Source organism: Ascidiella aspersa, chromosome 5, assembly GCF_963924565.1.
Source record: "Ascidiella aspersa chromosome 5, kaAscAspe10.2, whole genome shotgun sequence".
NCBI classification, from domain to species: domain Eukaryota; kingdom Metazoa; phylum Chordata; class Ascidiacea; order Phlebobranchia; family Ascidiidae; genus Ascidiella; species Ascidiella aspersa.
In genome coordinates this window covers 8300314-8323220 of record NC_139451.1, presented here as the reverse complement: position 1 = coordinate 8323220, position 22907 = coordinate 8300314, and the positions used below count along the sequence as shown (strand labels likewise).

Below are 22907 nucleotides of genomic sequence, written 5' to 3'. Positions count from 1 at the left end.
TCACAACTATGTCGAAAATCTTCTTTCTTCTATAGATTAGTTGTTTTATGTTTCTTTTGGTAAAGTTTGTCACACTAAATATAGATTCAGTAGCAAAATTGTCGTTTATGGCATCCCAAGGGTTGCCTGGCACAGCAATTCTTAGTCACAGTAACTTCCGTTATAAACATAAAATGCCAAAACCTCGTTACTCTGGTCTCACTTCACAACGTGTAAATCTTTCGCCTTTTACTAAAGATTTCCGTGAAGTGGGACATTGCAATGAGTCTTTAGTTATTTCTTGCATCTGCAGACATGTTCTGCAGTTTTACCGAAAAAATAGTTAAACTTGACTTAATCTAAGCAGTTCAAAATAAAAGAAGATCTAATTTAGTTTAGTCTACAAGTTTAACTTATCTCTGCATCGGGGTGAAGGTTGCAACAAACTAAAAAAAAAATTAGTCGTTTATTGCTATCTCGAACTGCGTGTGGTTGACTTTGCGCAGTGACGATTTCGTAGCTGATGAGGTTTATCCGAGGCGCGATTATTGCTAGTTGAAAACTATACCCAATACCCCGCCCGATGGCTTAAAAAGCTTTCGCGGCAATATTTGACCGGTTTTAAGAAATCGTTATCCAGACAACATCTGTTTCACAACTATGTCGAAAATCTACTTTCATCTATAGATTAGTTGTTTTACGTTTATTTTGGTAAAGTTTGTCACACTAAATATAGATTCAGTAGCAAAATTGTCTTTTATGGCACCCCAAGAGTTGCCTGGCACAGCAATTCTTAGTCGCAGTAACTTCCGTTATAAACATAAAATGCCAAAACCTCGTTACTCTGGTCTCACTTCACAACGTGTAAATCTTTCGCCTTTTACTAAAGATTTCCGTGAAGTGGGACATTGCAATGAGTCTTTAGTTATTTCTTGCATCTGCAGACATGTTCTGCAGTTTTACCGAAAAAATAGTTAAACTTGACTTAATCTAAGCAGTTCAAAATAAAAGAAGATCTAATTTAGTTTAGTCTACAAGTTTAACGTATCTCTGCATCGGGGTGAAGGTTGCAACAAACTAAAAAAAAATTAGTCGTTTATTGCTATCTCGAACTGCGTGTGTTTGACTTTGCGCAGTGACGATATCGTAGCTGATGAGGTTTATCCGAGGCGCGATTATTGCTAGTTGAAAACTATACCCAATACCCCGCCCGATGGCTTAAAAAGCTTTCGCGGCAATATTTGACCGGTTTTAAGAAATCGTTATCCAGACAACATCTCTTTCACAACTATGTCGAAAATCAACTTTCTTCTATAGATTAGTTGTTTTACGTTTCTTTTGGTAAAGTTTGTCACACTAAATATAGATTCAGTAGCAAAATTGTCTTTTATGGCATCCCAAGAGTTGCCTGGCACAGCAATTCTTAGTCGCAGTAACTTCCGTTATAAACATAAAATGCTAAATCCTCGTTACTCTGGTCTCACTTCACAACGTGTAAATCTTTCGCCTTTTACTAAAGATTTCCGTGAAGTTGGACATTGCAATGAGTCTTTAGTTATTTCTTGCATCTGCAGACATGTTCTGCAGTTTTACCGAAAAATGAGTTAAACTTGACTTAATCTAAGCAGTTCAAAATAAAAGAAGACCTGATTTAGTGTAGTCTACAAGTTTAACGTATCTCTGCATCGGGGTGAAGGTTGCAACAAACTAAAAAAAATAAATTAGTCGTTTATTGCTATCTCGAACTGCGTGTGGTTGACTTTGCGCAGTGACGATATCGTAGCTGATGAGGTTTATCCGAGGCGCGATTATTGCTAGTTGAAAACTATACCCAATACCCCGCCCGATGGCTTAAAAAGCTTTCGCGGCAATATTTGACCGGTTTTAAGAAATCGTTATCGAGACAACATCTCTTTCACAACTATGTAGAAAATCTGCTTTCTGCTATATATCAGTCGTTTTATGTTTTTTTGGTAAAGTTTGTCTCACTAAATTTAGATTCAGTAGCAAAATTGTCTTCTATGGCATCCCAAGATTTGCCTGGCACAGCAATTCTTAGTCGAAGTAACTTCCGTTATAAACATAAAATGCCTAAACCTCGTTACTCTGGTCTCACTTCACAACGTGTAAATCTTTCGCCTTTTACTAAAGATTTCGGTGAAGTGGGACATTGCAATGAGTCTTTAGTTATTTCTTGCATCTGCAGACATGTTCTGCAGTTTTACCGAAAAATGAGTTAAACTTGACTTAATCTAAGCAGTTCAAAATAAAAGAAGATCTAATTTAGTTTAGTCTACAAGTTTAACGTATCTTTGCATCGGCGTGAAGGTTGAAACAAATTAAAAAAAATAGATTAGTCGTTTACTACTATCTCGAACTGCATGTCGTTGACTTTGCGCAGTGGCGATATCGTAGCTAATGAGGTTTATCCGAGGCGCGATTTTTGCTAGTTGAAAACTATACGCAATACCCCGCCCGATGGCTTAAAAAGCTTTCGCGGCAATATTTAAACGGTTTTAAGAAATCGTTATCCAGACAACATCTCTTTCACAACTATGTAAAAAATCTGCTTTCTTCTATATATTAGTTGTTTTATGTTTCTTTTGATGAAGTTTGTTACACTAAATATAGATTCAGTAGCAAAATGGTCTTCTATGGCATCCCAAGAGTTCCCTGGCACAGCAATTCTTAGTCGCAGTTAGGGATGTTCAAAGTAGAATATCGAATCCTTGGGATTCGAATCCAATTTTGCCGTTTATTTCGGGTAATTGGAACCGATATAATTTAATGATTTGCCGCCGATTGTTGCGCCTAATTGTACAAACGCGTGTGGTAAGTTTGCCTGTCGCTGCGGCGACCAATTTATAGTGCTTGCTTTAAATGTAACCTGGTAGTGCAGTGTCAGCGTTTTTTCGGGCGACCAATTACTTCGCGTCTCGCGATAACGTTCGTCTATAATTAAGTGTCAATCAAGCCTTATTGGGCGAGCGACTAACATGTAATGCCAGGTGCGGAGTGCGTGTAAATGCCAGGTGCGGAGCAATTTCCCTAAATGTGTAAGTTGCAAAAGTAACATTACATTGTAAAACTTGCTGGCCGTCCACAAAGTGCGCTATAGGGCTACTTAAGGTCAACTTTAGGCCAATATTCAGCAAGGTTAAGCAGTTATGCACAATGTAATTGTCAAGTTTTGTTATGTCAATAGTAACTTTGAGATTTTTTTTATTATAATGTACACATGTTAGCAAATTGTTTGGGCGATTTCTTGCTGTGATTGTGGACCCTGTAGGGTATATTAAGATTAATCCCTTCCCCAAACAAAATCGAGGTTAAATAACTTAATAAAAATGTACTAGGATTCGCTATTCTGGATTCGTTATTCTAGATTCGAAACATATTATTCTAGAATACCTTGGGATCCTACTTTGAACATCCCTAGTCGCAGTAACTTCCGTTATAAACATAAAATGCCAAAACCTCGTTACTCTGGTCTCACTTCACAACGTGTAAATCTTTCGCCTTTTACTAAAGATTTCCGTGAAGTGGGACATTGCAATGAGTCTTTAGTTATTTCTTGCATCTGCAGACATGTTCTGCAGTTTTACCGAAAAATGAGTTAAACTTGACTTAATCTAAGCAGTTCAAAATAAAAGAAGACCTGATTTAGTGTAGTCTACAAGTTTAACGTATCTCTGCATCGGGGTGAAGGTTGCAACAAACTAAAAAAAAAAAATTACTCGTTTATTGCTATCTCGAACTGCATGTGGTTGTCTTTGCGCAGTGACGATATCGCAGCTGATGAGGTTTATCCGAGGCGCGATTATTGCTAGTTGAAAACTATACCCAATACCCCGCCCGATGGCTTAAAAAGCTTTCGCGGCAATATTTGACCGGTTTTAAGAAATCGTTATCCAGACAACATCTCTTTCACAACTACGTCGAAAATCTATTTCTTCTATAGATTAGTTGTTTTATGTTTCTATTGGTAAAGTTTGTCAAACTAAATATAGATTCAGTAGCAAAATTGTCTTTTATGGCATCCCAAGAGTTCCCTGGCACAGCAATTCTTAGTCGCAGTAACTTCCGTTATAAACATAAAATGCCAAAACCTCGTTACTCTGGTCTCACTTCACAACGTATAAATCTTTCGCCTTTTACTAAAGATTTCCGTGAAGTGGGACATTGTAATGAGTCTTTAGTTATTTCTTGCATCTGCAGACATGTTCTGCAGTTTTACCGAAAAATGAGTTAAACTTGACTTAATCTAAGCAGTTCAAAATAAAACAAGACCTGATTTAGTGTAGTCTACAAGTTTAACGTATCTCTGCATCGGGGTGAAGGTTGCAACAAACTAAAAAAAATAAATTAGTCGTTTATTGCTATCTCGAACTGCGTGTGGTTGTTTTTGCGCAGTGGCGATATCGCAGCTGATGAGGTTTATCCGAGGCGCGATTATTGCTAGTTGAAAACTATACCCAATACCCCGCCCGATGGCTTAAAAAGCTTTCGCGGCAATATTTGACCGGTTTTAAGAAATCGTTATCCAGACAACATCTCTTTCACAACTATGTCGAAAATCTACTTTCTTCTATAGATTAGTTGTTTTATGTTTCTTTTGGTAAAGTTTGTCACACTAAATATAGATTCAGTAGCAAAATTGTCTTTTATGGCATCCCAAGGGTTGCCTGGCACAGCAATTCTTAGTCACAGTAACTTCCGTTATAAACATAAAATGCCAAAACCTCGTTACTCTGGTCTCACTTCACAACGTGTAAATCTTTCGCCTTTTACTAAAGATTTCCGTGAAGTGGGACATTGCAATGAGTCTTTAGTTATTTCTTGCATCTGCAGACATGTTCTGCAGTTTTACCGAAAAAATAGTTAAACTTGACTTAATCTAAGCAGTTCAAAATAAAAGAAGATCTAATTTAGTTTAGTCTACAAGTTTAACTTATCTCTGCATCGGGGTGAAGGTTGCAACAAACTAAAAAAAAAATTAGTCGTTTATTGCTATCTCGAACTGCGTGTGGTTGACTTTGCGCAGTGACGATTTCGTAGCTGATGAGGTTTATCCGAGGCGCGATTATTGCTAGTTGAAAACTATACCCAATACCCCGCCCGATGGCTTAAAAAGCTTTCGCGGCAATATTTGACCGGTTTTAAGAAATCGTTATCCAGACAACATCTGTTTCACAACTATGTCGAAAATCTACTTTCATCTATAGATTAGTTGTTTTACGTTTATTTTGGTAAAGTTTGTCACACTAAATATAGATTCAGTAGCAAAATTGTCTTTTATGGCACCCCAAGAGTTGCCTGGCACAGCAATTCTTAGTCGCAGTAACTTCCGTTATAAACATAAAATGCCAAAACCTCGTTACTCTGGTCTCACTTCACAACGTGTAAATCTTTCGCCTTTTACTAAAGATTTCCGTGAAGTGGGACATTGCAATGAGTCTTTAGTTATTTCTTGCATCTGCAGACATGTTCTGCAGTTTTACCGAAAAAATAGTTAAACTTGACTTAATCTAAGCAGTTCAAAATAAAAGAAGATCTAATTTAGTTTAGTCTACAAGTTTAACGTATCTCTGCATCGGGGTGAAGGTTGCAACAAACTAAAAAAAAATTAGTCGTTTATTGCTATCTCGAACTGCGTGTGTTTGACTTTGCGCAGTGACGATATCGTAGCTGATGAGGTTTATCCGAGGCGCGATTATTGCTAGTTGAAAACTATACCCAATACCCCGCCCGATGGCTTAAAAAGCTTTCGCGGCAATATTTGACCGGTTTTAAGAAATCGTTATCCAGACAACATCTCTTTCACAACTATGTCGAAAATCAACTTTCTTCTATAGATTAGTTGTTTTACGTTTCTTTTGGTAAAGTTTGTCACACTAAATATAGATTCAGTAGCAAAATTGTCTTTTATGGCATCCCAAGAGTTGCCTGGCACAGCAATTCTTAGTCGCAGTAACTTCCGTTATAAACATAAAATGCCAAAACCTCGTTACTCTGGTCTCACTTCACAACGTGTAAATCTTTCGCCTTTTACTAAAGATTTCCGTGAAGTGGGACATTGCAATGAGTCTTTAGTTATTTCTTGCATCTGCAGACATGTTCTGCAGTTTTACCGATAAATGAGTTAAACTTGACTTAATCTAAGCAGTTCAAAATAAAAGAAGACCTGATTTAGTGTAGTCTACAAGTTTAACGTATCTCTGCATCGGGGTGAAGGTTGCAACAAACTAAAAAAAATAAATTAGTCGTTTATTGCTATCTCGAACTGCGTGTGGTTGTCTTTGCGCAGTGGCGATATCGTAGCTGATGAGGTTTATCCGAGGCGCGATTATTGCTAGTTGAAAACTATACCCAATACCCCGCCCGATGGCTTAAAAAGCTTTCGCGGCAATATTTGACCGGTTTTAAGAAATCGTTATCCAGACAACATCTCTTTCACAACTATGTCGAAAATCTACTTTCTTCTATAGATTAGTTGTTTCATGTTTCTTTTGGTAAAGTTTGTCAAACTAAATATAGATTCAGTAGCAAAACTGTCTTTTATTGCATCCCAAGAGTTCCCTGGCACAGCAATTCTTAGTCGCAGTAACTTCCGTTATAAACATAAAATGCTAAATCCTCGTTACTCTGGTCTCACTTCACAACGTGTAAATCTTTCGCCTTTTACTAAAGATTTCCGTGAAGTTGGACATTGCAATGAGTCTTTAGTTATTTCTTGCATCTGCAGACATGTTCTGCAGTTTTACCGAAAAATGAGTTAAACTTGACTTAATCTAAGCAGTTCAAAATAAAAGAAGACCTGATTTAGTGTAGTCTACAAGTTTAACGTATCTCTGCATCGGGGTGAAGGTTGCAACAAACTAAAAAAAATAAATTAGTCGTTTATTGCTATCTCGAACTGCGTGTGGTTGACTTTGCGCAGTGACGATATCGTAGCTGATGAGGTTTATCCGAGGCGCGATTATTGCTAGTTGAAAACTATACCCAATACCCCGCCCGATGGCTTAAAAAGCTTTCGCGGCAATATTTGACCGGTTTTAAGAAATCGTTATCGAGACAACATCTCTTTCACAACTATGTAGAAAATCTGCTTTCTGCTATATATCAGTCGTTTTATGTTTTTTTGGTAAAGTTTGTCTCACTAAATTTAGATTCAGTAGCAAAATTGTCTTCTATGGCATCCCAAGATTTGCCTGGCACAGCAATTCTTAGTCGAAGTAACTTCCGTTATAAACATAAAATGCCTAAACCTCGTTACTCTGGTCTCACTTCACAACGTGTAAATCTTTCGCCTTTTACTAAAGATTTCGGTGAAGTGGGACATTGCAATGAGTCTTTAGTTATTTCTTGCATCTGCAGACATGTTCTGCAGTTTTACCGAAAAATGAGTTAAACTTGACTTAATCTAAGCAGTTCAAAATAAAAGAAGATCTAATTTAGTTTAGTCTACAAGTTTAACGTATCTTTGCATCGGCGTGAAGGTTGAAACAAATTAAAAAAAATAGATTAGTCGTTTACTACTATCTCGAACTGCATGTCGTTGACTTTGCGCAGTGGCGATATCGTAGCTAATGAGGTTTATCCGAGGCGCGATTTTTGCTAGTTGAAAACTATACGCAATACCCCGCCCGATGGCTTAAAATCTTTCGCGGCAATATTTAAACGGTTTTAAGAAATCGTTATCCAGACAACATCTCTTTCACAACTATGTAAAAAATCTGCTTTCTTCTATATATTAGTTGTTTTATGTTTCTTTTGATGAAGTTTGTTACACTAAATATAGATTCAGTAGCAAAATGGTCTTCTATGGCATCCCAAGAGTTCCCTGGCACAGCAATTCTTAGTCGCAGTTAGGGATGTTCAAAGTAGAATATCGAATCCTTGGGATTCGAATCCAATTTTGCCGTTTATTTCGGGTAATTGGAACCGATATAATTTAATGATTTGCCGCCGATTGTTGCGCCTAATTGTACAAACGCGTGTGGTAAGTTTGCCTGTCGCTGCGGCGACCAATTTATAGTGCTTGCTTTAAATGTAACCTGGTAGTGCAGTGTCAGCGTTTTTTCGGGCGACCAATTACTTCGCGTCTCGCGATAACGTTCGTCTATAATTAAGTGTCAATCAAGCCTTATTGGGCGAGCGACTAACATGTAATGCCAGGTGCGGAGTGCGTGTAAATGCCAGGTGCGGAGCAATTTCCCTAAATGTGTAAGTTGCAAAAGTAACATTACATTGTAAAACTTGCTGGCCGTCCACAAAGTGCGCTATAGGGCTACTTAAGGTCAACTTTAGGCCAATATTCAGCAAGGTTAAGCAGTTATGCACAATGTAATTGTCAAGTATTGTTATGTCAATAGTAACTTTGAGATTTTTTTTATTATAATGTACACATGTTAGCAAATTGTTTGGGCGATTTCTTGCTGTGATTGTGGACCCTGTAGGGTATATTAAGATTAATCCCTTCCCCAAACAAAATCGAGGTTAAATAACTTAATAAAAATGTACTAGGATTAGCTATTCTGGATTCGTTATTCTAGATTCGAAACCTATTATTCTAGAATACCTTGGGATCCTACTTTGAACATCCCTAGTCGCAGTAACTTCCGTTATAAACATAAAATGCCAAAACCTCGTTACTCTGGTCTCACTTCACAACGTGTAAATCTTTCGCCTTTTACTAAAGATTTCCGTGAAGTGGGACATTGCAATGAGTCTTTAGTTATTTCTTGCATCTGCAGACATGTTCTGCAGTTTTACCGAAAAATGAGTTAAACTTGACTTAATCTAAGCAGTTCAAAATAAAAGAAGACCTGATTTAGTGTAGTCTACAAGTTTAACGTATCTCTGCATCGGGGTGAAGGTTGCAACAAACTAAAAAAAAAAAATTAGTCGTTTATTGCTATCTCGAACTGCGTGTGGTTGTTTTTGCGCAGTGGCGATATCGCAGCTGATGAGGTTTATCCGAGGCGCGATTATTGCTAGTTGAAAACTATACCCAATACCCCGCCCGATGGCTTAAAAAGCTTTCGCGGCAATATTTGACCGGTTTTAAGAAATCGTTATCCAGACAACATCTCTTTCACAACTATGTCGAAAATCTACTTTCTTCTATAGATTAGTTGTTTTATGTTTCTTTTGGTAAAGTTTGTCACACTAAATATAGATTCAGTAGCAAAATTGTCTTTTATGGCATCCCAAGGGTTGCCTGGCACAGCAATTCTTAGTCACAGTAACTTCCGTTATAAACCCAAAATGCCAAAACCTCGTTACTCTGGTCTCACTTCACAACGTGTAAATCTTTCGCCTTTTACTAAAGATTTCCGTGAAGTGGGACATTGCAATGAGTCTTTAGTTATTTCTTGCATCTGCAGACATGTTCTGCAGTTTTACCGAAAAAATAGTTAAACTTGACTTAATCTAAGCAGTTCAAAATAAAAGAAGATCTAATTTAGTTTAGTCTACAAGTTTAACTTATCTCTGCATCGGGGTGAAGGTTGCAACAAACTAAAAAAAAAATTAGTCGTTTATTGCTATCTCGAACTGCGTGTGGTTGACTTTGCGCAGTGACGATATCGTAGCTGATGAGGTTTATCCGAGGCGCGATTATTGCTAGTTGAAAACTATACCCAATACCCCGCCCGATGGCTTAAAAAGCTTTCGCGGCAATATTTGACCGGTTTTAAGAAATCGTTATCCAGACAACATCTGTTTCACAACTATGTCGAAAATCTACTTTCTTCTATAGATTAGTTGTTTTACGTTTCTTTTGGTAAAGTTTGTCACACTAAATATAGATTCAGTAGCAAAATTGTCTTTTATGGCATCCCAAGAGTTGCCTGGCACAGCAATTCTTAGTCGCAGTAACTTCCGTTATAAACATAAAATGCCAAAACCTCGTTACTCTGGTCTCACTTCACAACGTGTAAATCTTTCGCCTTTTACTAAAGATTTCCGTGAAGTGGGACATTGCAATGAGTCTTTATAGTTATTTCTTGCATCTGCAGACATGTTCTGCAGTTTTACCGAAAAAATAGTTAAACTTGACTTAATCTAAGCAGTTCAAAATAAAAGAAGATCTAATTTAGTTTAGTCTACAAGTTTAACGTATCTCTGCATCGGGGTGAAGGTTGCAACAAACTAAAAAAAAAATTAGTCGTTTATTGCTATCTCGAACTGCGTGTGTTTGACTTTGCGCAGTGACGATATCCTAGCTGATGAGGTTTATCCGAGGCGCGATTATTGCTAGTTGAAAACTATACCCAATACCCCGCCCGATGGCTTAAAAAGCTTTCGCGGCAATATTTGACCGGTTTTAAGAAATCGTTATCCAGACAACATCTCTTTCACAACTATGTCGAAAATCTACTTTCTTCTATAGATTAGTTGTTTTACGTTTCTTTTGGTAAAGTTTGTCACACTAAATATAGATTCAGTAGCAAAATTGTCTTTTATGGCATCCCAAGAGTTGCCTGGCACAGCAATTCTTAGTCGCAGTAACTTCCGTTATAAACATAAAATGCCAAAACCTCGTTACTCTGGTCTCACTTCACAACGTGTAAATCTTTCGCCTTTTACTAAAGATTTCCGTGAAGTGGGACATTTCAATGAGTCTTTAGTTATTTCTTGCATCTGCAGACATGTTCTGCAGTTTTACCGATATATGAGTTAAACTTGACTTAATCTAAGCAGTTCAAAATAAAAGAAGACCTGATTTAGTGTAGTCTACAAGTTTAACGTATCTCTGCATCGGGGTGAAGGTTGCAACAAACTAAAAAACATAAATTAGTCGTTTATTGCTATCTCAAACTGCGTGTGGTTGTCTTTGCGCAGTGGCGATATCGTAGCTGATGAGGTTTATCCGAGGCGCGATTATTGATAGTTAAAAACTATACCCAATACCCCGCCCGATGGCTTAAAAAGCTTTCGCGGCAATATTTGACCGGTTTTAAGAAATCGTTATCCAGACAACACATCTCTTTTAAAACTATGTCGAAAATCTACTTTCTTCTATAGATTAGTTGTTTTATGTTTCTTTTGGTAAAGTTTGTCACACTAAATATAGATTCAGTAGCAAAATTGTCTTTTATGGCACCCCAAGAGTTGCCTGGCACAGCAATTCTTAGTCGCAGTAACTTCCGTTATAAACCTAAAATGCCAAAACCTCGTTACTCTGGTCTCACTTCACAACGTGTAAATCTTTCGCCTTTTACTAAAGATTTCCGTGAAGTGGGACATTGCAATGAGTCTTTAGTTATTTCTTGCATCTGCAGACATGTTCTGCAGTTTTACCGAAAAATGAGTTAAACTTGACTTAATCTAAGCAGTTCAAAATAAAAGAAGACCTGATTTAGTGTAGTCTACAAGTTTAACGTATCTCTGCATCGGGGTGAAGGTTGCAACAAACTAAAAAAAATAAATTAGTCGTTTATTGCTATCTCGAACTGCGTGTGGTTGACTTTGCGCAGTGACGATATCGTAGCTGATGAGGTTTATCCGAGGCGCGATTATTGCTAGTTGAAAACTATACCCAATACCCCGCCCGATGGCTTAAAAAGCTTTCGCGGCAATATTTGACCGGTTTTAAGAAATCGTTATCGAGACAACATCTCTTTCACAACTATGTAGAAAATCTGCTTTCTGCTATATATCAGTCGTTTTATGTTTTTTTGGTAAAGTTTGTCTCACTAAATTTAGATTCAGTAGCAAAATTGTCTTCTATGGCATCCCAAGATTTGCCTGGCACAGCAATTCTTAGTCGAAGTAACTTCCGTTATAAACATAAAATGCCTAAACCTCGTTACTCTGGTCTCACTTCACAACGTGTAAATCTTTCGCCTTTTACTAAAGATTTCGGTGAAGTGGGACATTGCAATGAGTCTTTAGTTATTTCTTGCATCTGCAGACATGTTCTGCAGTTTTACCGAAAAATGAGTTAAACTTGACTTAATCTAAGCAGTTCAAAATAAAAGAAGATCTAATTTAGTTTAGTCTACAAGTTTAACGTATCTTTGCATCGGCGTGAAGGTTGAAACAAATTAAAAAAAATAGATTAGTCGTTTACTACTATCTCGAACTGCATGTCGTTGACTTTGCGCAGTGGCGATATCGTAGCTAATGAGGTTTATCCGAGGCGCGATTTTTGCTAGTTGAAAACTATACGCAATACCCCGCCCGATGGCTTAAAAAGCTTTCGCGGCAATATTTAAACGGTTTTAAGAAATCGTTATCCAGACAACATCTCTTTCACAACTATGTAAAAAATCTGCTTTCTTCTATATATTAGTTGTTTTATGTTTCTTTTGATGAAGTTTGTTACACTAAATATAGATTCAGTAGCAAAATGGTCTTCTATGGCATCCCAAGAGTTCCCTGGCACAGCAATTCTTAGTCGCAGTTAGGGATGTTCAAAGTAGAATATCGAATCCTTGGGATTCGAATCCAATTTTGCCGTTTATTTCGGGTAATTGGAACCGATATAATTTAATGATTTGCCGCCGATTGTTGCGCCTAATTGTACAAACGCGTGTGGTAAGTTTGCCTGTCGCTGCGGCGACCAATTTATAGTGCTTGCTTTAAGTGTAACCTGGTAGTGCAGTGTCAGCGTTTTTTCGGGCGACCAATTACTTCGCGTCTCGCGATAACGTTCGTCTATAATTAAGTGTCAATCAAGCCTTATTGGGCGAGCGACTAACATGTAATGCCAGGTGCGGAGTGCGTGTAAATGCCAGGTGCGGAGCAATTTCCCTAAATGTGTAAGTTGCAAAAGTAACATTACATTGTAAAACTTGCTGGCCGTCCACAAAGTGCGCTATAGGGCTACTTAAGGTCAACTTTAGGCCAATATTCAGCAAGGTTAAGCAGTTATGCACAATGTAATTGTCAAGTTTTGTTATGTCAATAGTAACTTTGAGATTTTTTTTATTATAATGTACACATGTTAGCAAATTGTTTGGGCGATTTCTTGCTGTGATTGTGGACCCTGTAGGGTATATTAAGATTAATCCCTTCCCCAAACAAAATCGAGGTTAAATAACTTAATAAAAATGTACTAGGATTCGCTATTCTGGATTCGTTATTCTAGATTCGAAACATATTATTCTAGAATACCTTGGGATCCTACTTTGAACATCCCTAGTCGCAGTAACTTCCGTTATAAACATAAAATGCCAAAACCTCGTTACTCTGGTCTCACTTCACAACGTGTAAATCTTTCGCCTTTTACTAAAGATTTCCGTGAAGTGGGACATTGCAATGAGTCTTTAGTTATTTCTTGCATCTGCAGACATGTTCTGCAGTTTTACCGAAAAAATAGTTAAACTTGACTTAATCTAAGCAGTTCAAAATAAAAGAAGATCTAATTTAGTTTAGTCTACAAGTTTAACTTATCTCTGCATCGGGGTGAAGGTTGCAACAAACTAAAAAAAAAATTAGTCGTTTATTGCTATCTCGAACTGCGTGTGGTTGACTTTGCGCAGTGACGATTTCGTAGCTGATGAGGTTTATCCGAGGCGCGATTATTGCTAGTTGAAAACTATACCCAATACCCCGCCCGATGGCTTAAAAAGCTTTCGCGGCAATATTTGACCGGTTTTAAGAAATCGTTATCCAGACAACATCTGTTTCACAACTATGTCGAAAATCTACTTTCATCTATAGATTAGTTGTTTTACGTTTATTTTGGTAAAGTTTGTCACACTAAATATAGATTCAGTAGCAAAATTGTCTTTTATGGCACCCCAAGAGTTGCCTGGCACAGCAATTCTTAGTCGCAGTAACTTCCGTTATAAACATAAAATGCCAAAACCTCGTTACTCTGGTCTCACTTCACAACGTGTAAATCTTTCGCCTTTTACTAAAGATTTCCGTGAAGTGGGACATTGCAATGAGTCTTTAGTTATTTCTTGCATCTGCAGACATGTTCTGCAGTTTTACCGAAAAAATAGTTAAACTTGACTTAATCTAAGCAGTTCAAAATAAAAGAAGATCTAATTTAGTTTAGTCTACAAGTTTAACGTATCTCTGCATCGGGGTGAAGGTTGCAACAAACTAAAAAAAAATTAGTCGTTTATTGCTATCTCGAACTGCGTGTGTTTGACTTTGCGCAGTGACGATATCGTAGCTGATGAGGTTTATCCGAGGCGCGATTATTGCTAGTTGAAAACTATACCCAATACCCCGCCCGATGGCTTAAAAAGCTTTCGCGGCAATATTTGACCGGTTTTAAGAAATCGTTATCCAGACAACATCTCTTTCACAACTATGTCGAAAATCAACTTTCTTCTATAGATTAGTTGTTTTACGTTTCTTTTGGTAAAGTTTGTCACACTAAATATAGATTCAGTAGCAAAATTGTCTTTTATGGCATCCCAAGAGTTGCCTGGCACAGCAATTCTTAGTCGCAGTAACTTCCGTTATAAACATAAAATGCCAAAACCTCGTTACTCTGGTCTCACTTCACAACGTGTAAATCTTTCGCCTTTTACTAAAGATTTCCGTGAAGTGGGACATTGCAATGAGTCTTTAGTTATTTCTTGCATCTGCAGACATGTTCTGCAGTTTTACCGATAAATGAGTTAAACTTGACTTAATCTAAGCAGTTCAAAATAAAAGAAGACCTGATTTAGTGTAGTCTACAAGTTTAACGTATCTCTGCATCGGGGTGAAGGTTGCAACAAACTAAAAAAAATAAATTAGTCGTTTATTGCTATCTCGAACTGCGTGTGGTTGTCTTTGCGCAGTGGCGATATCGTAGCTGATGAGGTTTATCCGAGGCGCGATTATTGCTAGTTGAAAACTATACCCAATACCCCGCCCGATGGCTTAAAAAGCTTTCGCGGCAATATTTGACCGGTTTTAAGAAATCGTTATCCAGACAACATCTCTTTCACAACTATGTCGAAAATCTACTTTCTTCTATAGATTAGTTGTTTCATGTTTCTTTTGGTAAAGTTTGTCAAACTAAATATAGATTCAGTAGCAAAACTGTCTTTTATTGCATCCCAAGAGTTCCCTGGCACAGCAATTCTTAGTCGCAGTAACTTCCGTTATAAACATAAAATGCTAAATCCTCGTTACTCTGGTCTCACTTCACAACGTGTAAATCTTTCGCCTTTTACTAAAGATTTCCGTGAAGTTGGACATTGCAATGAGTCTTTAGTTATTTCTTGCATCTGCAGACATGTTCTGCAGTTTTACCGAAAAATGAGTTAAACTTGACTTAATCTAAGCAGTTCAAAATAAAAGAAGACCTGATTTAGTGTAGTCTACAAGTTTAACGTATCTCTGCATCGGGGTGAAGGTTGCAACAAACTAAAAAAAATAAATTAGTCGTTTATTGCTATCTCGAACTGCGTGTGGTTGACTTTGCGCAGTGACGATATCGTAGCTGATGAGGTTTATCCGAGGCGCGATTATAGCTAGTTGAAAACTATACCCAATACCCCGCCCGATGGCTTAAAAAGCTTTCGCGGCAATATTTGACCGGTTTTAAGAAATCGTTATCCAGACAACATCTCTTTCACAACTATGTCGAAAATCTACTTTCTTCTATAGATTAGTTGTTTTACGTTTCTTTTGGTAAAGTTTGTCACACTAAATATAGATTCAGTAGCAAAATTGTCTTTTATGGCATCCCAAGAGTTGCCTGGCACAGCAATTCTTAGTCGCAGTAACTTCCGTTATAAACCTAAAATGCCAAAACCTCGTTACTCTGGTCTCACTTCACAACGTGTAAATCTTTCGCCTTTTACTAAAGATTTCCGTGAAGTGGGACATTGCAATGAGTCTTTATAGTTATTTCTTGCATCTGCAGACATGTTCTGCAGTTTTACCGAAAAAATAGTTAAACTTGACTTAATCTAAGCAGTTCAAAATAAAAGAAGATCTAATTTAGTTTAGTCTACAAGTTTAACGTATCTCTGCATCGGGGTGAAGGTTGCAACAAACTAAAAAAAAAATTAGTCGTTTATTGCTATCTCGAACTGCGTGTGTTTGACTTTGCGCAGTGACGATATCCTAGCTGATGAGGTTTATCCGAGGCGCGATTATTGCTAGTTGAAAACTATACCCAATACCCCGCCCGATGGCTTAAAAAGCTTTCGCGGCAATATTTGACCGGTTTTAAGAAATCGTTATCCAGACAACATCTCTTTCACAACTATGTCAAAAATCTACTTTCTTCTATAGATTAGTTGTTTTACGTTTCTTTTGGTAAAGTTTGTCACACTAAATATAGATTCAGTAGCAAAATTGTCTTTTATGGCATCCCAAGAGTTGCCTGGCACAGCAATTCTTAGTCGCAGTAACTTCCGTTATAAACATAAAATGCCAAAACCTCGTTACTCTGGTCTCACTTCACAACGTGTAAATCTTTCGCCTTTTACTAAAGATTTCCGTGAAGTGGGACATTTCAATGAGTCTTTAGTTATTTCTTGCATCTGCAGACATGTTCTGCAGTTTTACCGATAAATGAGTTAAACTTGACTTAATCTAAGCAGTTCAAAATAAAAGAAGACCTGATTTAGTGTAGTCTACAAGTTTAACGTATCTCTGCATCGGGGTGAAGGTTGCAACAAACTAAAAAAAATAAATTAGTCGTTTATTGCTATCTCGAACTGCGTGTGGTTGTCTTTGCGCAGTGGCGATATCGTAGCTGATGAGGTTTATCCGAGGCGCGATTATTGCTAGTTGAAAACTATACCCAATACCCCGCCCGATGGCTTAAAAAGCTTTCGCGGCAATATTTGACCGGTTTTAAGAAATCGTTATCCAGACAACATCTCTTTCACAACTATGTAAAAAATCTGCGTTCTTCTATATATTAGTTGTTTTATGTTTCTTTTGATGAAGTTTGTCACACTAAATATAGATTCAGTAGCAAAATGGTCTTCTATGGCATCCCAAGAGTTCCCTGGCACAGCAATTCTTAGTCGCAGTAACTTCCGTTATAAACATAAAATGCCAAAACCTCGTTACTCTGGTCTCACTTCACAACGTGTAAATCTTTCGCCTTTTACTAAAGATTTCCGTGAAGTGGGACATTGCAATGAGTCTTTAGTTATTTCTTGCATCTGCAGACATGTTCTTCAGTTTTACCGAAAAATGAGTTAAACTTGACTTAATCTAAGCAGTTCAAAATAAAAGAAGACCTGATTTAGTGTAGTCTACAAGTTTAACGTATCTCTGCATCGGGGTGAAGGTTGCAACAAACTAAAAAAAATAAATTAGTCGTTTATTGCTATCTCGAACTGCGTGTGGTTGTCTTTGCGCAGTGGCGATATTGTAGCTGATGAGGTTTATCCGAAGCGCGATTATTGCTAGTTGAAAACTATACCCAATACCCCGCCCGATGGCTTAAAAAGCTTTCGCGGCAATATTTGACCGGTTTTAAGAAATCGTTATCCAGACAACACATCTCTTTCACAACTATGTCGAAAATCTACTTTCTTCTATAGATTAGTTGTTTTATGTTTCTTTTGGTAAAGTTTGTCACACTAAATATAGATTCAGTAGCAAAATTGTCTTTTATGGCATCCCAAGGGTTGCCTGGCACAGCAATTCTTAGTCGCAGTAACTTCCGTTATAAACCTAAAATGCCAAAACCTCGTTACTCTGGTCTCACTTCACAACGTGTAAATCTTTCGCCTTTTACTAAAGATTTCCGTGAAGTGGGACATTGCAATGAGTCTTTAGTTATTTCTTGCATCTGCAGACATGTTCTGCAGTTTTACCGAAAAATGAGTTAAACTTGACTTAATCTAAGCAGTTCAAAATAAAAGAAGACCTGATTTAGTGTAGTCTACAAGTTTAACGTATCTCTGCATCGGGGTGAAGGTTGCAACAAACTAAAAAAAATAAATTAGTCGTTTATTGCTATCTCGAACTGCGTGTGGTTGTCTTTGCGCAGTGGCGATATCGTAGCTGAGGAGGTTTATCCGAGGCGCGATTATTGCTAGTTGAAAACTATACCCAATACCCCGCCCGATGGCTTAAAAAGTTTTCGCGGCAATATTTGACCGGTTTTAAGAAATCGTTATCCAGACAACATCTCTTTCACAACTATGTCGAAAATGTACTTTCTTCTATAGATTAGTTGTTTTACGTTTCTTTTGGTAAAGTTTGTCACACTAAATATAGATTCAGTAGCAAAATTGTCTTTTATGGCATCCCAAGAGTTGCCTGGCACAGCAATTCTTAGTCGCAGTAACTTCCGTTATAAACATAAAATGCCAAAACCTCGTTACTCTGGTCTCACTTCACAATGTGTAAATCTTTCGCCTTTTACTAAAGATTTCCGTGAAGTGGGACATTGCAATGAGTCTTTAGTTATTTCTTGCATCTGCAGACATGTTCTGCAGTTTTACCGAAAAAATAGTTAAACTTGACTTAATCTAAGCAGTTCAAAATAAAAGAAGATCTAATTTAGTTTAGTCTACAAGTTTAACTTATCTCGGCATCGGGATGAAGGTTGCAACAAACTAAAAAAAAAATTAGTCGTTTATTGCTATCTCGAACTGCGTGTGGTTGACTTTGCGCAGTGACGATATCGTAGCTGATGAGGTTTATCCGAGGCGCGATTATTGCTAGTTGAAAACTATACCCAATACCCCGCCCGATGGCTTAAAAAGCTTTCGCGGCAATATTTGACCGGTTTTAAGAAATCGTTATCCAGACAACATCTCTTTCACAACTATGTCGAAAATCTACTTTCTTCTATAGATTAGTTGTTTTACGTTTCTTTTGGTAAAGTTTGTCACACTAAATATAGATTCAGTAGCAAAATTGTCTTTTATGGCATCCCAAGAGTTGCCTGGCACAGCAATTCTTAGTCGCAGTAACTTCCGTTATAAACATAAAATGCCAAAACCTCGTTACTCTGGTCTCACTTCACAACGTGTAAATCTTTCGCCTTTTACTAAAGATTTCCGTGAAGTGGGACATTGCAATGAGTCTTTAGTTATTTCTTGCATCTGCAGACATGTTCTGCAGTTTTACCGAAAAATGAGTTAAACTTGACTTAATCTAAGCAGTTCAAAATAAAAGAAGACCTGATTTAGTGTAGTCTACAAGTTTAACGTATCTCTGCATCGGGGTGAAGGTTGCAACAAATGCAAAAAAAATAAATTAGTTGTTTATTGCTATCTCGAACTGCGTGTGGTTGTCTTTGCGCAGTGGCGATATCGTAGCTGATGAGGTTTATCCGAGGCGCGATTATTGCTAGTTGAAAACTATACCCATTACCCCGCCCGATGGCTTAAAAAGCTTTCGCGGCAATATTTGACCGGTTTTAAGAAATCGTTATCCAGACAACATCTCTTTCACAACTATGTCGAAAATCTACTTTCTTCTATAGATTAGTTGTTTTATGTTTCTTTTGGTAAAGTTTGACACACTAAATATAGATTCAGTAGCAAAATTTTCTTTTATGGCATCCCAAGGGTTGCCTGGCACAGCAATTCTTATTCGCAGTAACTTCCGTTATAAACCTAAAATGCCAAAACCTCGTTACTCTGGTCTCACTTCACAACGTGTAAATCTTTCGCCTTTTACTAAAGATTTCCGTGAAGTGGGACATTGCAATGAGTCTTTAGTTATTTCTTGCATCTGCAGACATGTTCTGCAGTTTTACCGAAAAATGAGTTAAACTTGACTTAATCTAAGCAGTTCAAAATAAAAGAAGACCTGATTTAGTGTAGTCTACAAGTTTAACGTATCTCTGCATCGGGGTGAAGGTTGCAACAAACTAAAAAAAATAAATTAGTCGTTTATGGCTATCTCGAACTGCGTGTGGTTGTCTTTGCGCAGTGGCGATATCGTAGCTGATGAGGTTTATCCGAGGCGCGATTATTGCTAGTTGAAAACTATACCCAATACCCCGCCCGATGGCTTAAAAAGCTTTCGCGGCAATATTTGACCGGTTTTAAGAAATCGTTATCCAGACAACATCTCTTTCACAACTATGTCGAAAATCTACTTTCTTCTATAGATTAGTTGTTTTATGTTTCTTTTGGTAAAGTTTGTCAAACTAAATATAGATTCAGTAGCAAAATTGTCTTTTATGGCATCCCAAGAGTTGCCTGGCACAGCAATTCTTAGTCGCAGTAACTTCCGTTATAAACATAAAATGCCAAAACCTCGTTACTCTGGTCTCACTTCACAACGTGTAAATCTTTCGCCTTTTACTAAAGATTTCCGTGAAGTGGGACATTGCAATGAGTCTTTAGTTATTTCTTGCATCTGCAGACATGTTCTGCAGTTTTACCGAAAAAATAGTTAAACTTGACTTAATCTAAGCAGTTCAAAATAAAAGAAGATCTAATTTAGTTTAGTCTACAAGTTTAACGTATCTCTGCATCGGGGTGAAGGTTGCAACAAACTAAAAAAAAAATTAGTCGTTTATTGCTATCTCGAACTGCGTGTGGTTGACTTTGCGCAGTGACGATATCGTAGCTGATGAGGTTTATCCGAGGCGCGATTATTGCTAGTTGAAAACTATACCCAATACCCCGCCCGATGGCTTAAAAAGCTTTCGCGGCAATATTTGACCGGTTTTAAGAAATCGTTATCCAGACAACATCTCTTTCACAACTATGTCGAAAATCTACTTTCTTCTATAGATTACTTGTTTTATGTTTCTTTTGGTAAAGTTTGTCAAACTAAATATAGATTCAATAGCAAAATTGTCTTTTATGGCATCCCAAGGGTTCCTTGGCACAGCAATTCTTAGTCGCAGTAACTTCCGTTATAAACATAAAATGCTAAAACCTCGTTACTCTGGTCTCATTTCACAACGTGTAAATCTTCCGCCTTTTACTAAAGATTTCCGTGAAGTGGGACATTGCAATGAGTCTTTAGTTATTTCTTGCTTCTGCAGACATGTTCTGCAGTTTTACCGAAAAAATAGTTAAACTTGACTTAATCTAAGCAGTTCAAAATAAAAGAAGACCTGATTTAGTGTAGTCTACAAGTTTAACGTATCTCTGCATCGGGGTGAAGGTTGCAACAAACTAAAAAAAAAATTAGTCGTTTATTGCTATGTCGAACTGCGTGTGGTTGTCTTTGCGCAGTGGCGATATTGTAGCTGATGAGGTTTATCCGAGGCGCGATTATTGCTAGTTGAAAACTATACCCAATACCCCGCCCGATGGCTTAAAAAGCTTTCGCGGCAATATTTGACCGGTTTTAAGAAATCGTTATCCAGACAACACATCTCTTTCACAACTATGTCGAAAATCTACTTTCTTCTATAGATTAGTTGTTTTATGTTTCTTTTGGTAAAGTTTGTCACACTAAATATAGATTTAGTAGCAAAATTGTCTTTTATGGCATCCCAAGGGTTGCCTGGCACAGCAATTCTTAGTCACAGTAACTTCCGTTATAAACCCAAAATGCCAAAACCTCGTTACTCTGGTCTCACTTCACAACGTGTAAATCTTTCGCCTTTTACTAAAGATTTCCGTGAAGTGGGACATTGCAATGAGTCTTTAGTTATTTCTTGCATCTGCAGACATGTTCTGCAGTTTTACCGAAAAAATAGTTAAACTTGACTTAATCTAAGCAGTTCAAAATAAAAGAAGATCTAATTTAGTTTAGTCTACAAGTTTAACTTATCTCTGCATCGGGGTGAAGGTTGCAACAAACTAAAAAAAAAATTAGTCGTTTATTGCTATCTCGAACTGCGTGTGGTTGACTTTGCGCAGTGACGATATCGTAGCTGATGAGGTTTATCCGAGGCGCGATTATTGCTAGTTGAAAACTATACCCAATACCCCGCCCGATGGCTTAAAAAGCTTTCGCGGCAATATTTGACCGGTTTTAAGAAATCGTTATCCAGACAACATCTCTTTCACAACTATGTCGAAAATCTACTTTCTTCTATAGATTAGTTGTTTTACGTTTCTTTTGGTAAAGTTTGTCACACTAAATATAGATTCAGTAGCAAAATTGTCTTTTATGGCATCCCAAGAGTTGCCTGGCACAGCAATTCTTAGTCGCAGTAACTTCCGTTATAAACCTAAAATGCCAAAACCTCGTTACTCTGGTCTCACTTCACAACGTGTAAATCTTTCGCCTTTTACTAAAGATTTCCGTGAAGTGGGACATTGCAATGAGTCTTTATAGTTATTTCTTGCATCTGCAGACATGTTCTGCAGTTTTACCGAAAAAATAGTTAAACTTGACTTAATCTAAGCAGTTCAAAATAAAAGAAGATCTAATTTAGTTTAGTCTACAAGTTTAACGTATCTCTGCATCGGGGTGAAGGTTGCAACAAACTAAAAAAAAAATTAGTCGTTTATTGCTATCTCGAACTGCGTGTGTTTGACTTTGCGCAGTGACGATATCCTAGCTGATGAGGTTTATCCGAGGCGCGATTATTGCTAGTTGAAAACTATACCCAATACCCCGCCCGATGGCTTAAAAAGCTTTCGCGGCAATATTTGACCGGTTTTAAGAAATCGTTATCCAGACAACATCTCTTTCACAACTATGTCGAAAATCTACTTTCTTCTATAGATTAGTTGTTTTACGTTTCTTTTGGTAAAGTTTGTCACACTAAATATAGATTCAGTAGCAAAATTGTCTTTTATGGCATCCCAAGAGTTGCCTGGCACAGCAATTCTTAGTCGCAGTAACTTCCGTTATAAACATAAAATGCCAAAACCTCGTTACTCTGGTCTCACTTCACAACGTGTAAATCTTTCGCCTTTTACTAAAGATTTCCGTGAAGTGGGACATTTCAATGAGTCTTTAGTTATTTCTTGCATCTGCAGACATGTTCTGCAGTTTTACCGATAAATGAGTTAAACTTGACTTAATCTAAGCAGTTCAAAATAAAAGAAGACCTGATTTAGTGTAGTCTACAAGTTTAACGTATCTCTGCATCGGGGTGAAGGTTGCAACAAACTAAAAAA

General features: G+C 37.5%; 65 non-coding genes across 65 annotated transcripts; all 65 read left to right on the top strand.

Annotated features, from left to right (window-relative positions):
- Window positions 1-187: 187 nt before the first annotated feature.
- Window positions 188-306, top strand: LOC146142211 (U5 spliceosomal RNA). The gene has a single exon (XR_014499348.1). It is a non-coding gene; the product is annotated as a U5 spliceosomal RNA (small nuclear RNA).
- Window positions 307-473: 167 nt separating this feature from the next.
- LOC146142210 (U4 spliceosomal RNA) lies at window positions 474-609 on the top strand. Its single transcript, XR_014500029.1, has one exon. It is a non-coding gene; the product is annotated as a U4 spliceosomal RNA (small nuclear RNA).
- A 209-nt stretch (window positions 610-818) lies between these two features.
- LOC146142209 (U5 spliceosomal RNA) lies at window positions 819-937 on the top strand. Its single transcript, XR_014499347.1, has one exon. It is a non-coding gene; the product is annotated as a U5 spliceosomal RNA (small nuclear RNA).
- Window positions 938-1103: 166 nt separating this feature from the next.
- On the top strand, window positions 1104-1239 carry LOC146142208 (U4 spliceosomal RNA). The gene has a single exon (XR_014499936.1). It is a non-coding gene; the product is annotated as a U4 spliceosomal RNA (small nuclear RNA).
- Window positions 1240-1448: 209 nt separating this feature from the next.
- On the top strand, window positions 1449-1567 carry LOC146142207 (U5 spliceosomal RNA). Its single transcript, XR_014499551.1, has one exon. It is a non-coding gene; the product is annotated as a U5 spliceosomal RNA (small nuclear RNA).
- Window positions 1568-1736: 169 nt separating this feature from the next.
- Window positions 1737-1872, top strand: LOC146142206 (U4 spliceosomal RNA). The gene has a single exon (XR_014499935.1). It is a non-coding gene; the product is annotated as a U4 spliceosomal RNA (small nuclear RNA).
- Window positions 1873-2080: 208 nt separating this feature from the next.
- On the top strand, window positions 2081-2199 carry LOC146142205 (U5 spliceosomal RNA). The gene has a single exon (XR_014499541.1). It is a non-coding gene; the product is annotated as a U5 spliceosomal RNA (small nuclear RNA).
- Window positions 2200-2368: 169 nt separating this feature from the next.
- LOC146142204 (U4 spliceosomal RNA) lies at window positions 2369-2504 on the top strand. Its single transcript, XR_014499890.1, has one exon. It is a non-coding gene; the product is annotated as a U4 spliceosomal RNA (small nuclear RNA).
- Window positions 2505-3460: 956 nt separating this feature from the next.
- LOC146142203 (U5 spliceosomal RNA) lies at window positions 3461-3579 on the top strand. The gene has a single exon (XR_014499346.1). It is a non-coding gene; the product is annotated as a U5 spliceosomal RNA (small nuclear RNA).
- Window positions 3580-3748: 169 nt separating this feature from the next.
- LOC146142202 (U4 spliceosomal RNA) lies at window positions 3749-3884 on the top strand. The gene has a single exon (XR_014499828.1). It is a non-coding gene; the product is annotated as a U4 spliceosomal RNA (small nuclear RNA).
- Window positions 3885-4092: 208 nt separating this feature from the next.
- Window positions 4093-4211, top strand: LOC146142201 (U5 spliceosomal RNA). Its single transcript, XR_014499270.1, has one exon. It is a non-coding gene; the product is annotated as a U5 spliceosomal RNA (small nuclear RNA).
- Window positions 4212-4380: 169 nt separating this feature from the next.
- On the top strand, window positions 4381-4516 carry LOC146142200 (U4 spliceosomal RNA). The gene has a single exon (XR_014499817.1). It is a non-coding gene; the product is annotated as a U4 spliceosomal RNA (small nuclear RNA).
- Window positions 4517-4725: 209 nt separating this feature from the next.
- On the top strand, window positions 4726-4844 carry LOC146142199 (U5 spliceosomal RNA). The gene has a single exon (XR_014499344.1). It is a non-coding gene; the product is annotated as a U5 spliceosomal RNA (small nuclear RNA).
- Window positions 4845-5011: 167 nt separating this feature from the next.
- On the top strand, window positions 5012-5147 carry LOC146142198 (U4 spliceosomal RNA). Its single transcript, XR_014500028.1, has one exon. It is a non-coding gene; the product is annotated as a U4 spliceosomal RNA (small nuclear RNA).
- A 209-nt stretch (window positions 5148-5356) lies between these two features.
- LOC146142197 (U5 spliceosomal RNA) lies at window positions 5357-5475 on the top strand. Its single transcript, XR_014499343.1, has one exon. It is a non-coding gene; the product is annotated as a U5 spliceosomal RNA (small nuclear RNA).
- Window positions 5476-5641: 166 nt separating this feature from the next.
- LOC146142196 (U4 spliceosomal RNA) lies at window positions 5642-5777 on the top strand. The gene has a single exon (XR_014499933.1). It is a non-coding gene; the product is annotated as a U4 spliceosomal RNA (small nuclear RNA).
- A 209-nt stretch (window positions 5778-5986) lies between these two features.
- On the top strand, window positions 5987-6105 carry LOC146142195 (U5 spliceosomal RNA). Its single transcript, XR_014499342.1, has one exon. It is a non-coding gene; the product is annotated as a U5 spliceosomal RNA (small nuclear RNA).
- A 169-nt stretch (window positions 6106-6274) lies between these two features.
- LOC146142194 (U4 spliceosomal RNA) lies at window positions 6275-6410 on the top strand. Its single transcript, XR_014499762.1, has one exon. It is a non-coding gene; the product is annotated as a U4 spliceosomal RNA (small nuclear RNA).
- Window positions 6411-6619: 209 nt separating this feature from the next.
- Window positions 6620-6738, top strand: LOC146142193 (U5 spliceosomal RNA). The gene has a single exon (XR_014499550.1). It is a non-coding gene; the product is annotated as a U5 spliceosomal RNA (small nuclear RNA).
- A 169-nt stretch (window positions 6739-6907) lies between these two features.
- Window positions 6908-7043, top strand: LOC146142192 (U4 spliceosomal RNA). Its single transcript, XR_014499932.1, has one exon. It is a non-coding gene; the product is annotated as a U4 spliceosomal RNA (small nuclear RNA).
- A 208-nt stretch (window positions 7044-7251) lies between these two features.
- Window positions 7252-7370, top strand: LOC146142191 (U5 spliceosomal RNA). Its single transcript, XR_014499540.1, has one exon. It is a non-coding gene; the product is annotated as a U5 spliceosomal RNA (small nuclear RNA).
- A 169-nt stretch (window positions 7371-7539) lies between these two features.
- On the top strand, window positions 7540-7674 carry LOC146142190 (U4 spliceosomal RNA). Its single transcript, XR_014499998.1, has one exon. It is a non-coding gene; the product is annotated as a U4 spliceosomal RNA (small nuclear RNA).
- Window positions 7675-8630: 956 nt separating this feature from the next.
- On the top strand, window positions 8631-8749 carry LOC146142189 (U5 spliceosomal RNA). Its single transcript, XR_014499341.1, has one exon. It is a non-coding gene; the product is annotated as a U5 spliceosomal RNA (small nuclear RNA).
- A 169-nt stretch (window positions 8750-8918) lies between these two features.
- On the top strand, window positions 8919-9054 carry LOC146142188 (U4 spliceosomal RNA). The gene has a single exon (XR_014499816.1). It is a non-coding gene; the product is annotated as a U4 spliceosomal RNA (small nuclear RNA).
- Window positions 9055-9263: 209 nt separating this feature from the next.
- LOC146142187 (U5 spliceosomal RNA) lies at window positions 9264-9382 on the top strand. Its single transcript, XR_014499340.1, has one exon. It is a non-coding gene; the product is annotated as a U5 spliceosomal RNA (small nuclear RNA).
- Window positions 9383-9549: 167 nt separating this feature from the next.
- LOC146142186 (U4 spliceosomal RNA) lies at window positions 9550-9685 on the top strand. Its single transcript, XR_014499931.1, has one exon. It is a non-coding gene; the product is annotated as a U4 spliceosomal RNA (small nuclear RNA).
- A 209-nt stretch (window positions 9686-9894) lies between these two features.
- Window positions 9895-10015, top strand: LOC146142185 (U5 spliceosomal RNA). The gene has a single exon (XR_014499526.1). It is a non-coding gene; the product is annotated as a U5 spliceosomal RNA (small nuclear RNA).
- A 167-nt stretch (window positions 10016-10182) lies between these two features.
- Window positions 10183-10318, top strand: LOC146142184 (U4 spliceosomal RNA). Its single transcript, XR_014500051.1, has one exon. It is a non-coding gene; the product is annotated as a U4 spliceosomal RNA (small nuclear RNA).
- A 209-nt stretch (window positions 10319-10527) lies between these two features.
- LOC146142183 (U5 spliceosomal RNA) lies at window positions 10528-10646 on the top strand. Its single transcript, XR_014499274.1, has one exon. It is a non-coding gene; the product is annotated as a U5 spliceosomal RNA (small nuclear RNA).
- Window positions 10647-10815: 169 nt separating this feature from the next.
- LOC146142182 (U4 spliceosomal RNA) lies at window positions 10816-10951 on the top strand. Its single transcript, XR_014500017.1, has one exon. It is a non-coding gene; the product is annotated as a U4 spliceosomal RNA (small nuclear RNA).
- Window positions 10952-11162: 211 nt separating this feature from the next.
- Window positions 11163-11281, top strand: LOC146142181 (U5 spliceosomal RNA). The gene has a single exon (XR_014499339.1). It is a non-coding gene; the product is annotated as a U5 spliceosomal RNA (small nuclear RNA).
- A 169-nt stretch (window positions 11282-11450) lies between these two features.
- On the top strand, window positions 11451-11586 carry LOC146142180 (U4 spliceosomal RNA). The gene has a single exon (XR_014499930.1). It is a non-coding gene; the product is annotated as a U4 spliceosomal RNA (small nuclear RNA).
- Window positions 11587-11794: 208 nt separating this feature from the next.
- LOC146142179 (U5 spliceosomal RNA) lies at window positions 11795-11913 on the top strand. Its single transcript, XR_014499539.1, has one exon. It is a non-coding gene; the product is annotated as a U5 spliceosomal RNA (small nuclear RNA).
- A 169-nt stretch (window positions 11914-12082) lies between these two features.
- LOC146142178 (U4 spliceosomal RNA) lies at window positions 12083-12218 on the top strand. Its single transcript, XR_014499888.1, has one exon. It is a non-coding gene; the product is annotated as a U4 spliceosomal RNA (small nuclear RNA).
- A 956-nt stretch (window positions 12219-13174) lies between these two features.
- Window positions 13175-13293, top strand: LOC146142177 (U5 spliceosomal RNA). Its single transcript, XR_014499338.1, has one exon. It is a non-coding gene; the product is annotated as a U5 spliceosomal RNA (small nuclear RNA).
- A 167-nt stretch (window positions 13294-13460) lies between these two features.
- Window positions 13461-13596, top strand: LOC146142176 (U4 spliceosomal RNA). The gene has a single exon (XR_014500027.1). It is a non-coding gene; the product is annotated as a U4 spliceosomal RNA (small nuclear RNA).
- Window positions 13597-13805: 209 nt separating this feature from the next.
- Window positions 13806-13924, top strand: LOC146142175 (U5 spliceosomal RNA). Its single transcript, XR_014499337.1, has one exon. It is a non-coding gene; the product is annotated as a U5 spliceosomal RNA (small nuclear RNA).
- Window positions 13925-14090: 166 nt separating this feature from the next.
- On the top strand, window positions 14091-14226 carry LOC146142174 (U4 spliceosomal RNA). The gene has a single exon (XR_014499929.1). It is a non-coding gene; the product is annotated as a U4 spliceosomal RNA (small nuclear RNA).
- A 209-nt stretch (window positions 14227-14435) lies between these two features.
- Window positions 14436-14554, top strand: LOC146142173 (U5 spliceosomal RNA). The gene has a single exon (XR_014499336.1). It is a non-coding gene; the product is annotated as a U5 spliceosomal RNA (small nuclear RNA).
- Window positions 14555-14723: 169 nt separating this feature from the next.
- LOC146142172 (U4 spliceosomal RNA) lies at window positions 14724-14859 on the top strand. The gene has a single exon (XR_014499761.1). It is a non-coding gene; the product is annotated as a U4 spliceosomal RNA (small nuclear RNA).
- Window positions 14860-15068: 209 nt separating this feature from the next.
- LOC146142171 (U5 spliceosomal RNA) lies at window positions 15069-15187 on the top strand. Its single transcript, XR_014499549.1, has one exon. It is a non-coding gene; the product is annotated as a U5 spliceosomal RNA (small nuclear RNA).
- A 169-nt stretch (window positions 15188-15356) lies between these two features.
- On the top strand, window positions 15357-15492 carry LOC146142170 (U4 spliceosomal RNA). The gene has a single exon (XR_014500034.1). It is a non-coding gene; the product is annotated as a U4 spliceosomal RNA (small nuclear RNA).
- Window positions 15493-15701: 209 nt separating this feature from the next.
- LOC146142169 (U5 spliceosomal RNA) lies at window positions 15702-15822 on the top strand. The gene has a single exon (XR_014499525.1). It is a non-coding gene; the product is annotated as a U5 spliceosomal RNA (small nuclear RNA).
- Window positions 15823-15989: 167 nt separating this feature from the next.
- LOC146142168 (U4 spliceosomal RNA) lies at window positions 15990-16125 on the top strand. Its single transcript, XR_014500050.1, has one exon. It is a non-coding gene; the product is annotated as a U4 spliceosomal RNA (small nuclear RNA).
- Window positions 16126-16334: 209 nt separating this feature from the next.
- LOC146142167 (U5 spliceosomal RNA) lies at window positions 16335-16453 on the top strand. The gene has a single exon (XR_014499273.1). It is a non-coding gene; the product is annotated as a U5 spliceosomal RNA (small nuclear RNA).
- A 169-nt stretch (window positions 16454-16622) lies between these two features.
- Window positions 16623-16758, top strand: LOC146142166 (U4 spliceosomal RNA). The gene has a single exon (XR_014499760.1). It is a non-coding gene; the product is annotated as a U4 spliceosomal RNA (small nuclear RNA).
- A 209-nt stretch (window positions 16759-16967) lies between these two features.
- LOC146142165 (U5 spliceosomal RNA) lies at window positions 16968-17086 on the top strand. The gene has a single exon (XR_014499517.1). It is a non-coding gene; the product is annotated as a U5 spliceosomal RNA (small nuclear RNA).
- Window positions 17087-17255: 169 nt separating this feature from the next.
- LOC146142164 (U4 spliceosomal RNA) lies at window positions 17256-17391 on the top strand. Its single transcript, XR_014499814.1, has one exon. It is a non-coding gene; the product is annotated as a U4 spliceosomal RNA (small nuclear RNA).
- A 211-nt stretch (window positions 17392-17602) lies between these two features.
- LOC146142163 (U5 spliceosomal RNA) lies at window positions 17603-17721 on the top strand. The gene has a single exon (XR_014499335.1). It is a non-coding gene; the product is annotated as a U5 spliceosomal RNA (small nuclear RNA).
- A 169-nt stretch (window positions 17722-17890) lies between these two features.
- LOC146142162 (U4 spliceosomal RNA) lies at window positions 17891-18026 on the top strand. The gene has a single exon (XR_014499984.1). It is a non-coding gene; the product is annotated as a U4 spliceosomal RNA (small nuclear RNA).
- Window positions 18027-18235: 209 nt separating this feature from the next.
- LOC146142161 (U5 spliceosomal RNA) lies at window positions 18236-18354 on the top strand. Its single transcript, XR_014499495.1, has one exon. It is a non-coding gene; the product is annotated as a U5 spliceosomal RNA (small nuclear RNA).
- A 167-nt stretch (window positions 18355-18521) lies between these two features.
- Window positions 18522-18657, top strand: LOC146142160 (U4 spliceosomal RNA). The gene has a single exon (XR_014499927.1). It is a non-coding gene; the product is annotated as a U4 spliceosomal RNA (small nuclear RNA).
- A 209-nt stretch (window positions 18658-18866) lies between these two features.
- Window positions 18867-18985, top strand: LOC146142159 (U5 spliceosomal RNA). Its single transcript, XR_014499333.1, has one exon. It is a non-coding gene; the product is annotated as a U5 spliceosomal RNA (small nuclear RNA).
- A 170-nt stretch (window positions 18986-19155) lies between these two features.
- Window positions 19156-19291, top strand: LOC146142158 (U4 spliceosomal RNA). Its single transcript, XR_014499847.1, has one exon. It is a non-coding gene; the product is annotated as a U4 spliceosomal RNA (small nuclear RNA).
- A 209-nt stretch (window positions 19292-19500) lies between these two features.
- Window positions 19501-19619, top strand: LOC146142157 (U5 spliceosomal RNA). The gene has a single exon (XR_014499332.1). It is a non-coding gene; the product is annotated as a U5 spliceosomal RNA (small nuclear RNA).
- A 169-nt stretch (window positions 19620-19788) lies between these two features.
- Window positions 19789-19924, top strand: LOC146142156 (U4 spliceosomal RNA). The gene has a single exon (XR_014499759.1). It is a non-coding gene; the product is annotated as a U4 spliceosomal RNA (small nuclear RNA).
- Window positions 19925-20133: 209 nt separating this feature from the next.
- Window positions 20134-20252, top strand: LOC146142155 (U5 spliceosomal RNA). The gene has a single exon (XR_014499331.1). It is a non-coding gene; the product is annotated as a U5 spliceosomal RNA (small nuclear RNA).
- Window positions 20253-20419: 167 nt separating this feature from the next.
- LOC146142154 (U4 spliceosomal RNA) lies at window positions 20420-20555 on the top strand. Its single transcript, XR_014499926.1, has one exon. It is a non-coding gene; the product is annotated as a U4 spliceosomal RNA (small nuclear RNA).
- Window positions 20556-20764: 209 nt separating this feature from the next.
- Window positions 20765-20883, top strand: LOC146142153 (U5 spliceosomal RNA). Its single transcript, XR_014499619.1, has one exon. It is a non-coding gene; the product is annotated as a U5 spliceosomal RNA (small nuclear RNA).
- Window positions 20884-21050: 167 nt separating this feature from the next.
- On the top strand, window positions 21051-21186 carry LOC146142152 (U4 spliceosomal RNA). The gene has a single exon (XR_014499839.1). It is a non-coding gene; the product is annotated as a U4 spliceosomal RNA (small nuclear RNA).
- Window positions 21187-21397: 211 nt separating this feature from the next.
- Window positions 21398-21516, top strand: LOC146142151 (U5 spliceosomal RNA). Its single transcript, XR_014499330.1, has one exon. It is a non-coding gene; the product is annotated as a U5 spliceosomal RNA (small nuclear RNA).
- A 167-nt stretch (window positions 21517-21683) lies between these two features.
- LOC146142150 (U4 spliceosomal RNA) lies at window positions 21684-21819 on the top strand. Its single transcript, XR_014499925.1, has one exon. It is a non-coding gene; the product is annotated as a U4 spliceosomal RNA (small nuclear RNA).
- Window positions 21820-22028: 209 nt separating this feature from the next.
- On the top strand, window positions 22029-22149 carry LOC146142149 (U5 spliceosomal RNA). Its single transcript, XR_014499524.1, has one exon. It is a non-coding gene; the product is annotated as a U5 spliceosomal RNA (small nuclear RNA).
- Window positions 22150-22316: 167 nt separating this feature from the next.
- On the top strand, window positions 22317-22452 carry LOC146142148 (U4 spliceosomal RNA). The gene has a single exon (XR_014500049.1). It is a non-coding gene; the product is annotated as a U4 spliceosomal RNA (small nuclear RNA).
- A 209-nt stretch (window positions 22453-22661) lies between these two features.
- Window positions 22662-22780, top strand: LOC146142147 (U5 spliceosomal RNA). Its single transcript, XR_014499272.1, has one exon. It is a non-coding gene; the product is annotated as a U5 spliceosomal RNA (small nuclear RNA).
- Window positions 22781-22907: the final 127 nt, after the last annotated feature.